The 12,423-nt window shown below is 41.5% G+C and overlaps 1 long non-coding RNA gene across 2 annotated transcripts in view; it reads left to right on the top strand.

Annotated features, from left to right (window-relative positions):
- The window catches only part of LOC122543062 (uncharacterized), a 392,191-nt gene that overhangs the window by 97,693 nt on the left and 282,075 nt on the right, over positions 1 to 12,423 (top strand). The window lies entirely within an intron of this gene.

A 12,423-nucleotide genomic window follows, 5' to 3' on the forward strand; every position in this document is an offset into this window, starting at 1 on the left:
GAAAATGCTCATGACAGTGGCCTCTCAAAGGGTGCTCTCCTGCTTCCAGATAAGGCAGACAAGGGCGTGTATCTGCACCAGGAACTCTTTGCCCCCAAACTTCAATGCCTCAGCATGGATACAGTCTGCTCCAGCAGCCTTGTTGTTCTTAAGCTGGTGGACTGCCTCTCTGCTTCATGTGGGGCTAGGGTGTTGCTGAGTTCATGGTGTGTGGTGTGCTGCAGGATGTGTTCAAGGATGCTTGGATTGAGACAGATCCCTGGTTGAGGAGGTCTTTGAAGTGCTCCCCTCAGCGTTATTTCATGGTTTCTTGATAAAAGTCACTCTGTCCTTGACCAGTTGTGGGGTGGGGCCTTGGGTGTTTTATTCGTAATTGGTCTTTACAGCCAGAAGAAACCCTGCACATCATGGTTTTCAACCATTCATTGGCCCTCCAGTGCTTTCTTCACCCATCACCTGTTCTTTATGTCACAGATTTGTTTGACCTCGGCCTACAGTCACCTGTAGGTTCTCTTCCAATTGCGGTTGCTGTTTTACACTCAGAAATGCTATGAGCTTCGGTTTATCAGTTCTTGGATTTCATGATCATTCTCATCAAACCAGTCTTGATATTTCCTGGTTGAGTGAACAACCGAGGTTTTGCAGGCCTTAATGATGTTAGCCTTGATGGTGGGCCAGAGGCCATTGGAATCCTGCAACTTAATGGTGCCGAGGGTTGCTAGTTTCCTGAAGAGAGGTTGGTTGTATGAGGCTATCTTTTTTGGGTCTTTGAGTGCCTCAATGTTGAACTTATTATGGCTTTGCTTCTGTTGTCTTCGCTGTGGCTGGGCTGTATTTGTATTCACCTGGGCTCTGATCAGGTGATAGTCCATCCAACAGCCATTGACTCCTGTCATAGAGTCATAGAGATATAGAGATGTACAGCATGGAAACAAACCCTTCGCTCCAACTTGTCCATGCCGACCAGATATCCCAACCCAATCTAGTCCCACCTGCCAGCACCCAGCCCATACCCCTCCAAACCCTTCCTGTTCATATACCATCCAAATGCCTCTTAAATGTTGCAATTGTACCAGTCTCCACCACTTCCTTTGGCAGCTCATTCTGTACATGTACCACCCTCTGTGTGAAAAAGTTGCCCCTTAGGTCTCTTTTATATCTTTCCCCTCTCACCTTAAACCTATGCCCTCTAGTTCTGGACTCCCTTACCCCAGGGAAAAGACTTTGTCTATTTATCCTATCCATGCCCCTCATGATTTTGTAAACCTCTATAAGGTCACCCCTCAGCCTCCGACGCCCCAGGGAAAATAGCCCCAGCCTGTTCAGCCTCTTCGTATAGTTCAAATCCTCCAACCCTGGCAATATCCTTGGAAATCTTTTCTGAGCTCTTACAAGTTTCACAACATCTTTCCGATAAGAAGGAGACCAGAATTGCATGCAATATTCCAACAGTGGCCTAACCAATGTCCTGTACAGCTGCAACATGACCTCCCAACTCCTGTACTCAATACTCTGACCAATAAAGGAAAGCACACCAAACGCCTTCTTCACTATCCTATCTACCTGCGACTCCACTTTCAAGGAGCTATGAACCTGCACTCCAAGGTCTCTTTGTTCAGCAACATTCTCTCGGACCTTACCATTAAGTGTACAAGTCCTGCTAAGATTTGCTTTCCCAAAATGCAGCACCATGCATTTATCTGAATTAAACTCCATCTGCCACTTCTCAGGCCATTGGCCCATCTGGTCAAGATCCTGTTGTAATCTGAGGTAACCTTCTTTGCTGTCCACTATACCTTCAATTTTGGTGTCATCTGCAAAATTACTAACAATACGTCTTATATTCACATCCGAATCATTCATGAAAATGACAAAAAGTAGTGGACACAGCACTGATCTTTGTGGCACTCCACTGGTCACAGGCTTCCAGTCTGAAAAACAACCCTCCACCACCACCCTCTGTCTTCTACCTTTGAGCCAGTTCTGTATCCACATGGCTAGTTCTCCCTGTATTCCGTGAGGTCTGAACTTGCTCACCAGTCTCCCATGGGGAACCTTGTCGAATGCCTTACTGAAGTCCATATAGATCACATCTACCGCTCTGCCCTCATCAATCCTCTTTGTTACTTCTTCAAAAAATTCAATTAAGCTTGTGAGACATGATTTCCCATGCACAAAGCCATGCTGACTATCCCGAATCAGTCCTTGCCTTTTCAAATACATGTACATCCTGTCCCTCAGGATTCCCTCCAACAACTTGCCCACCACCGAGGTCAGGCTCACTGGTCTATAGTTCCCTGGCTTGTCCTTACCACCCTTCTTAAACAGTGGCACCATGTTAGTCAACCTCCAGTCTTTCGGCACCTCACCTGTAACTATCGATGATACAAATATCTCAGCAAGAGGCCCAGCAATCACCTCTCTAGCTTCCCACAGAGTTCACGGGTACACCTGATCAGGTCCTGGGGATTTATCCACCTTTATGCGTTTTGAGACATCCAGTACTTCCTCCTCTGTAATCTGGACATTTTTCAAGATGTCACCATCTATTTCCCTACATTCTATATCTTCCATATCCTTTTCCACAGTCAATACTGATGCAAAATACTCATTTAGTATCCCCCCATCTTCTGCGGCTCCACACAAAAGCCACCTTGCTGAGCTTTGAGGGGGCCTATTCTCTCCCTAGTTACCCTTTTGTCCTTAATGTATTTGTAAAAACCCTTTGGATTCTCCTGAATTCTATTTGCCAAAGCTATCTCATGTCCCCGTTTTGCCCTCCTGATTTCCCTCTTAAGTATACTCCTACTGCCTTTATACTCTTCTAAGGATTCACTCAATCTATCCTGTCTGTACCTGACATATGCTTCCTTCTTTTTCTTAACCAAACCCTCAATTTCTTTCGTCATCCAGCATTCCCTATACCTACCAGCCTTTCCTTTCACCCTGACAGGAATATACTTTCTCTGGATTCTTGTTATCTCATTTCTGAAGGCTTCCCATTTTCCAGCTGTCCCTTTACCTGCGAACATCTGCCTCCAATCAACTTTCGAAAGTTCTTGCCTAATACCGTCAAAATTGGCCTTTCTCCAATTTAGAACTTCAACTTTTAGATCTTGGTGCAGGTGATCTTCATGTCTTTCTGATCCCTCGCTCTGATGATGATGCAATCAAGATGGTGCCAGTGTTTGGAACATGGGTGCTGTCACGTTGTCTTGTATTTGTCCCATTGGTGGAACAGTGTGTTGGTGATGAGAAGGTTGTGTTCACAGCATTTGATCAGGAGAAAAGTCAGTTGGAGTTTTGTTTCCCTACTCCCTCTTTCCCGATTATATGGTCCCAAAGGTCTGCATTTCTACTGATTCTGGCATTGAAGTTGGCGAGGTCGATTAGTTTATTTGCTGCAGGGACAATGAGTTAAATGACTGAAGGATGGCAGAGATCATGAGTAGTCCAGTTGTGCAGGTTTCCTTAATGAATAGTTCATACACATGTGCTGTATTATGTCAACAAAATACTGTGCAAGTGTTCGTGCTATTGAACTAACAATAACCAGGAACATTTCCTGTAATTATTTGATTTGTTGAAGTTGATGTGTAACTGAGTAATTCAGCCATGAACGTCCCATGTTCAACCTGTTGTCTGTGATTTCAGCTGCTCAGGCAGTTCAAGGCATTAGAATTGAACTCATCCCTCTGGGACAGAATGAGTCTGTGGTAAGAAACAAAGTCATTAGGTTTTCATCTAGTTTTAGCACTACGGGCTTCTCTGGAGGGGATAGTTTCTTGACTTCCAGATATGGAATGGAGGGAAATAGATAGTGACACCTTGCAAAATGTCCATATTACAGGGGAGGATGCGCTGGATGTTGTGAAACACATATAGGTAGATAAATCCCCAGGCCCTGATCAGGTGTATCCTAGAACTCTGTGGGAAGCTAGAGAAGTGACTCCTTCTTTTGGTTTGGACTAGACTGATTGGATAGTCTTAGATTATCCTTCAATTGTTGCCCTGTCTCATTCAGTTGCATGACTTGGCTTGGAGCAACGGATTGTTTTTAATGTGTACAGTTTAGTTGTAGACTTCATTTCCGCAGAGGTTACAGGAAAAGCTGACAGCTGAATTTAATCTTTTTTTCATCCAGTTACCTGGTGTTTTATTTATTTTGTTACAAAATAATTATGTTTTACATGTGCCTGTTGATACAGGTCACAAGAGAGTGTAGAGTGAGATTTTAACAAGTATTGCATATACGAAGATGCACAATTGAGACACATATTTCTTAATGTGAAGGTGATTTCATTTTTTATCTCAATCTGCAAGTTTTTTTCTGCAGTCTGTTCCTCCGTTTTTTGTTACTTGTAGAATTGGACCTCATAGAACATAGAACATAGAAGAATACAGCGCAGTACAGGCCCTTCGGCCCTCGATGTTGCGCCGATCCAAGCCCACCTAACCTACACTAGCCCACTATCCTCCATATGCCTATCCAATGCCCGCTTAAATGCCCATAATGAGGGAGAGTCCACCACTGCTACTGGCAGGGCATTCCATGAACTCACGACTCGCTGAGTAAAGAACCTACCCCTAACATCTGTCCTATACCTACCCCCCCTTAATTTAAAGCTATGCCCCCTTGTAATAGCTGACTCCATACGTGGAAAAAGATTCTCACTGTCGACCCTATCTAAACCCCTAATCATGTAGCAGTTAACAACTTGAATGTGACAATGTGTATTTGTTAAACCTTCAGTTCTCAAACCTGTACAGTAAAAGTGTTCTTTAAAACTAATTTGTTGAAACCTTTTCTTGGGCCTGTCAGAAATGTAGAGTTCCTGATCTGAATCTGCTCTGTTGAGTGGGAGACTGAAATGTGAAATTTTAAAACGATAAAATATAGAAGTAGGCAATTTGGCACATTGAGTCAACTCTGCTATTCCATGGCTGATAATCATCACTTGATTCTTGCCTTTTTCTCAGCTCTTGATTCCCTTGATTTAAGGCTTGGAACACTGGCCTTTAACATTCTCCATGATCCAGCCTCAACAGAAGAATTTCACACTTCTCACTATCCACAGAAGTTCCTCCTAACTTTTACTTCAAGTATGTTATGATTCTATCAAAAACCTGAAAGTTCACGTGTATTGCATCAAAAGTGTTGCCCTCATCAAGCCTTTGTTACCCTGAAAAACCAACAAGTAAGTTAAACAAGATGATGCCTATATAACTAATTCTACCCTGAATTATTCTCTGGAGCTTCCGAACCACTGCTGTTTAAATTGACCTGTAATTGTCGGGCTTTTCCTTGCAATTTTTAAGGCCATGATGTTTGTGATTTTTTCAACCTTCTGGCACTGTCCCCCAAGTCAAGGGAAGACTTGAGAGATTGTGGTCGGTGCCCCTGCAATTTCCATTGTCATTGTTCAGATTCTTTGGATGTATCTCACTTAATATCAGCATTTGTCTGACACTTCTGCCCTTTCCTAGAACAGTGCAGCACAAGAACAGCCCCCCACCCTGACACACACACATTGTGCTAACCATGATGCCATTTTTAAACTAATCTCATTTGTCTGCACATGGGATTGTGGCACTTTCTTCCCTGCCTGTTCATGTGTCTAAATGCCTCTTAAATGTATCTATTCCTACCAGGTCTCCTAGCAGCATGTTCCAGCTATCTACCACCCAAACATGCTTCTCATTCCTCGAAGTTCCCCAGGGTGGTGGTGAAGGGTTGTTTTCAGATTGGAGGCCTGTGACCAGTAGAGTGCCACAAGGATCGGTGCTGGGTCCTCTACTTTTTGTCATTTACATAAATGATTTGGATACGAGCATAAGCAGTACAGTTAGTAAGTTTGCAAATGACACCAAAATTGGAGGTGTAGTGGACAGCAAAGAAGGGTACCTCAGATTACAACAGGACTTGACCAGATGGGCCAATGGCCTGAGAAGTGGGAGATGGAGTTTAATTCAGATAAATGCAAGGTGCTGCATTTTGGGAAAGCAAATCTTAGCAGGACTTATACACTTAGTGGTAAGGTCTGAGAGAATGTTGCTGAACAAAGAGACCTTGAAGTGCAGGTTCATAGCTCCTTGAAAGTGGAGTCACAGGTAGATAGGATAGTGAAGAAGGCGTTTGGTATGCTTTCTTTCATTGGTCAGAGTACTGAGTACAGGAGTTGGGAGGTCATGTTGCAGCTGTACAGGACATTGGTTAGGCCACTGTTGGAATATTGTGTGCAATTCTGGCCTCCTTCCTATTGGAAAGATGATGTGAAACTTGAAAGAGCTCAGAAAAGATTTCCAAGGATGTTGCCAGGGTTGGAGGATTTGAGCTATAGGAAGAGGCTGAACAGGCTGGGGCTGTTTCCCCTGGAGCGTCGGAGGCTGAGGGGTGACCTTATAGTGGTTTACAAAATCATGAGGGGCATGGAAAGGATAACGAGACAAAGTCTCTTCTCTGGTTTGGGAGAGTCCAGAACAAGAGGGCATAGGTTTAGGGTGAGAGGGGAAAGATATAAGAGAGACCTAAGGGGCAACCTTTTCACACAGAGGATGGTACGTGTACGGAATGAGCTGCCAAAGGAAGTGGTGGAGACTGGTACAATTGCAACATTTAAGAGGTATTTGGATGGGTATATGAATAGGAAGGTTTTGGAGGGCTATGGGCCGGGTGCTGGCAGGTGGGACTAGATTGGTTGGGATATCTGTTCGGCATGGACAGGTTTGCACCAAAGGGTCTGTTTCCATGCTGTACATCTCTGTGACTCTATGACTCTATTTTCCTGCACATCACTCTTGTGTCCAAATTTCTGTAAAGCACCTCAGGATTTTTTGTTGTGGTACAAGTGCTTGTCAGCAGCTTGAGAAAATACAACTAGTAAAAGAGAAGTCATCCATTGAAAACCAAAGCATTTTACTACTTAATTTCTGAATTTCTGTATTTGAACTTTTTTTGTGCTGAGCAGCATTATGAGATGCAGTGGTACTAAATAATCAAGAGTGTATTAATTGGAAGGTTACTTTTAATTTACATCTTGGAGTGAAAACAGAAAGGCAACAAGACAATGAGCTTGTAGACCTAAGTTCAGTACCTGACTGTTTTTAGAGTTAATTACTTCATTGAAGGGTTAGACTTCTTGTGTTTATTTAAAAGGAATCAACAGGATCCAAAGACAAAATCATCCTGACACTTATGTGAAGGACTCCGTGGTGGGTAAATCAACAAAATTAGCCTCAAGCCAAACAGCTTCTTTTTTGGGAAAGTGAGATTCAGTGACCCAATCATTTCTAAAAGGAAATTGGTTAATGTGATGAAATAGGAGCAAATGATTGAAGATAATGCTGTGTCTGGGATTATTCTTTTTTGTGGCACCTCATCTGTCATTTGGAATGTTTTACGATTGACCAATTATTGGCTTTCAGAGTGTGTTCAATGTCTGAAAAAGTATTCAATTACCATGCCAACGAAATTCTGCTGTCTCAGCAGTAATATCCACCAGATGAGATTTTAAACCAAGGCCTATCTGCTAGTTTCAGTGACTCAGGTACATTAAAATAGTTCGAACACTGTCTGAAGAAGTGCTAAACAACAGGATTGTCTTGATGAACACCACCAAAATCAGATTGGCCATTTATCCCATTGTGTTTTGAGATCTCCTGTCAAAATTGCCAATATAACAGCAACCAGTACACGTTGTGAAGTTTTTATGTCTGTCAGATGTGTAAATAATGTTTATAAACACAATTTGTTATTTTGGATGCAATTCTAAAAAGCAAAAAATATTCATTGTCTCTTGGTGAAATTGGAAAGTATATTTTACATGCAGAAGAGTCAGTGAATAAAAGGAGGCAGTGAATAGAAAATATGATTTGCAATGACGTTTCATTTTCCGAGGAAAAAAAAGCACAGTCAATTTTTTTTAACAACTATGACACAAAAGCTTCAAAATTGATGTATTGACTTATCAACTGCTACCACTCTGACCATATGTGTGGAATATGCTAAGACTTGCAAAAAACCCATTTCAAGGATACAGCTATGCAGTCAATTGATATATTTAAAAAGATGGAAAGCACTTGTGTTGAAGAAAGTGGCAGAACAACAGTGAACTGGGACAAAGAAAATTTCCTGATTGGCTTGCACTTATAGGAGCTGAAGTCATGTTCACTAAATTTCTGCTGATTTGATTACCTGAACATTTTCAATGGTTCATGCTTTGCAGGTTGCGAAGCAAATTCACAGACACAGAATTCAAGTGATACAAATCACTTGGAGATCTTTCAGCCAAAGATTTTATTTATTGTATTGTCATGTCACGTATCAAATGTTGGTATTTATTTGACTATTACCAGCTGATTGCAACTTTTGAGAAGGTCTCTAAAGAGTCAGATTAGTTTTCCTGTGGAATCCTCAGTGGCCTGGCTTTGAGCAACTCACAAAGCATATCTGGTAAAAATCATTCCTCTTCTCAATGGACTTAGTTGGTGTGTTGCAGCATACTTTCTGAGGTTTGAAGCCGTTATCGTCTATAAGTGCATTCAACCCTGTATATATTCCTGCTCTACATGAGACCAATTAACTGACACAGCAAAATAAACATGAGCATGGTAAAAGCATTGAACACGACCATGAGTGTGGTCAGCCAGCAACCGGTTGTTAGTCATTAGTTATGCCCTCAGTGGCAACTTCTGAACTCCAGATCTCTCAGCATCTGTCAAAGGATGGAGGACCTGTCAAATATCGTTTATGCCTTAAGACCTAACCTTGAATGTCTGCGTTGCAAACAAAGTAGAATTCTGTGACTTTTGATGTAACTTGTTGCAATTTGGAATGACATGCATCCTTAGGGATTTCAATGCATGTTTTGGTCCAGACAGAGATATGTGGTTAAAATGCCTTTATTGTCATAAGGTGGGTAACAGCAAGGACAATGGACCATGATGTTTCAAGTTTTATTGTGGCCTGATTGAACTCTGCCTCACTGGCATTTTCTTTCAGGCTATGATGACATCATCCAAGATCTGGTCATTGGCACCAGTCTGACTTGGTTATCATCAGAAGGCAATATGCTCCTGTCTCATTCCTTTCTCGATCTGACCATACATTGCACACTTCCCTGTAGATACAGGAATAACAGTCTACAAGATCTGCAGCTTTCCCAGACCGAAAGTAAAGACAAAAATGCTTCTTGAAGTATTCATAATCTATTAATGCTACTTTTCAACAGAAATGTTGATGGAAGAGTCTCACTGTGGTGATGATGACATACCAGCCATTGACATGGAAACTCAGCCTCAAAGAATCTTGGATTGTTTCTCATACTTGTAAACTGTTCTCCCTCACTAGAAGAGTCAAGAAAGCTCTGGTTAGGGAAAGGGTGTCACATCTTCACCCTTGATCAGACTAAACCTCACCCTGCTCGAAGGGAACTGCTACCCCAGGTCCACAGTGTTGGAAAATTTCTTTCTTGACACAGAACTTATACATGCATGGGGAAAAGCGTATATCACATTCAGCTGTCGCACAGAGCGTGCATGAAAAAAATACATAAAGCTGATTCTTACACCGAAGATACCAGTTTTTGAGGCCTGTGTTCTCAGTGCCATGATGTACAGCTGTGGAGCATGGACAACTTACAATTATCAGAAAGGAAGCTCAACATTTCATATTTTTCTTTACAGACGTTCTTGCATCTCACAGAAGGAGTGAATGATTCTGATTACTTTTCAAAGGAACATCTCCCAACTAAACCATGACTGATCAAGCAGAGACTTGGGTCTATCTGGAAAAGAGATGATGGAACAATTCAAAACTTGGAATTAGAGCCCGAAGACTAGTCAGACACCCAAACTTCTGCTTCAAGTTTGCTTTCATGTATGACAGAAAGGCTGTAAACATTGATTTTCACACCTAGGAGATGCTAGTCAATGACATGGGAAGATTCCAACATTACCTGTTGGATGATGTGCACTACTGTGATGATCAGTGAATTCAGTTAGTTGACAATAAGCCCTAACAGTGAAAACAGCAACCCAAAACACTATCTGACAACCACATTATATATGGCAACTGTGGCAGGACTTGCCTCACAGATTGTTTTCTTCAGCCCTGACCAGAAATGCACCATACGAACTTATACCATCCCCAAAGTCCAACATCTGACTGAAATGGAGGTCTGTTGACAATGATGGAACATAACTCACTCATTCTCAACAAGTTCTCAGGATACTTTCTTTTCCTGATGCAACCTCTTGATCATTCCTTGATCTCTGTCCCTTATGAGCACTTGATACATGTCTCTGTTTTATAATGTGAACAGATTAACAGCTCATTTCATAACTTGAATGAGTCATTATAACTGGGTGAACTACAATCCATCAAAAATCATTCTGCCTGTCACAAATAAAAGAGACACAGATTGACTGTGAGTGTATTGGATTTTGTTAAAAACAAACAACCAGTATTGGCTGAGCAAACAGTGAAATTCTTCTACTCCAGCACCTTTTCAATAATCCCCTGGGATTTGATCAGATACTGATCCAGAATGGTGGGCTGAGTATTAGTTTACTGATGAGCCTGAAATTCCAAAATGAATTGAGAACAAAAACCTAAATTTTTCCTGCAAAGCTAGAGTCTATGGGCCAGGGTGGGTTCACTTACAAAGAGAGGTGCAAATTATTTAAAATGACAGGACCTTCCCATGCACTCGTCACCAATATAAATCATATGCCAATTTCATGTTCACAAGGGCAAGACAAGTCTATTCATCTCTTCTACACATACTTTGCACAATCTAAGTCAGAACTCTGTTCAATCCATTCAGTGTGCTGAATGAAATAGTTTTAAAATTCTCTCAGAATACTGATCTAAAGTTATGTGTTTCACTGGACACATGTTACACAACCAGATTATCTGAAATTAAAAGAGTAAATGCTGGAGAAACTCAGCAGGCCTGGCATCAACCATGGACAAGATTAGAGTGGTGCTGGAAAAGCACAGCAGGTCAGGCAGCATCCGAGGAGCAGGAAAATCGACGTTTCGGGAAAAAGCCCTTCATCAGGAACTGCTGCTCCTCGGATGCTGCCTGACCTGCTATGCTTTTCCAGCACCACTCTAATCTAGACTCTGATCTCCAGCATCCGCAGTCCTTACTTTCACCTAGTTGATATCAGCCATGGACAGATAAACAGAGTTAATGGTTTGAGTCTGATGACTCTTCTTAAGCTCTGATCAATGGAGTTGAAACATCAAATCTGTTTCTCTGTCCATGGATACTGCCAGATTTGTTGTGTATCTCCAACAATTACTATTTTGTTTCAGATTTCCAGCATCTGCAGTACTTGAAAAGTTTGGAAAAGGTTCAAAATTATGTTCAAGCAGCTTGTAATAATCTTCAAATATTTATGGTTTGGCTGTCTGTGGCTCTCTTAGACTCATTGTATATTTCTTTAATGGTTCCTTTCCCATTTGCATTGCTCTTGCACCAGCATCGCTGTTCTCAGTTAATCATTCTTGCTGATCCCCCAATCACAGAAGTATCTTTTTCTATTCCACCCCTCCACCTCTTGCTTAATACTTTCACATCTCTAACCATTTCCAGTTGTTTCAAATGGTCACGGAGCTGAAATGTTCACTGTTTTTCTCTGTGCAAATGCAGCCTACTGATTATTTTCTGCATGTTCTCTTCTTATTTCAGATTTTGAGCACCCACAGTGTTTAGCTTTTGTATTCAATACGAACTGTCGATATTTATCCTTAAAGCTCTCAGTTAAACCAGTTAATGAACTAGGATACTTCCCCAGCCATTAAATCCCATTATTCACCAGCAGCTATGTCGAGCAGATTTTCATTTAATTATCATTCTATTTTCCCTTTCTCCTCTTGCCAATTGAACAATATTTCATCTGAGGATTTTTCTTGCGAGATTTGTGATTCATGGAGTAGTCATTTATCAGATGGAGAGGGAAGCAGGAAGGAAAATGATTGATGAAGTTAAGGTTCTCAGATTAAGTGTGTAGCAGAATTTCCCATGACAAATAGCTCACAGTAAGTTGAAAGAAGTGGTAGATTTAATGTTGAGAAATGTTTAAAAAATAGGTCAATGGTCTTTGGAATGAAATGTAGTTTGTTCAGTGAGAAATTAGGACCTAGATTAATCTATAACACAAGAAAAGATGAGTTGGATTCTATGTCAAGTCTGATTTTCTTACCCTGACAGAGAGGTGGTCATTGCAGGCCAATTACCTAATTAGGAAGGAAGGAAAAGTGAAAAAGGTTCACCTCTGGTTCTCAGACTCCTCTTATCCAAACTCAGTGGTATTTCTGAGTAATATTAGCTGATGGTTGACATTGACAACGAGGTCATCATCCAGCTTCAAGGCACACACAGTATCAGAGGTAGGGAGATGTGTAGTGAGTGG

The sequence above is a fragment of the Chiloscyllium plagiosum genome, unplaced genomic scaffold, assembly GCF_037043375.1.
Source record: "Chiloscyllium plagiosum isolate Xiang-an unplaced genomic scaffold, Cpla_swu_hap1 HiC_scaffold_48, whole genome shotgun sequence".
NCBI classification, from domain to species: Eukaryota; Metazoa; Chordata; class Chondrichthyes; order Orectolobiformes; family Hemiscylliidae; genus Chiloscyllium; species Chiloscyllium plagiosum.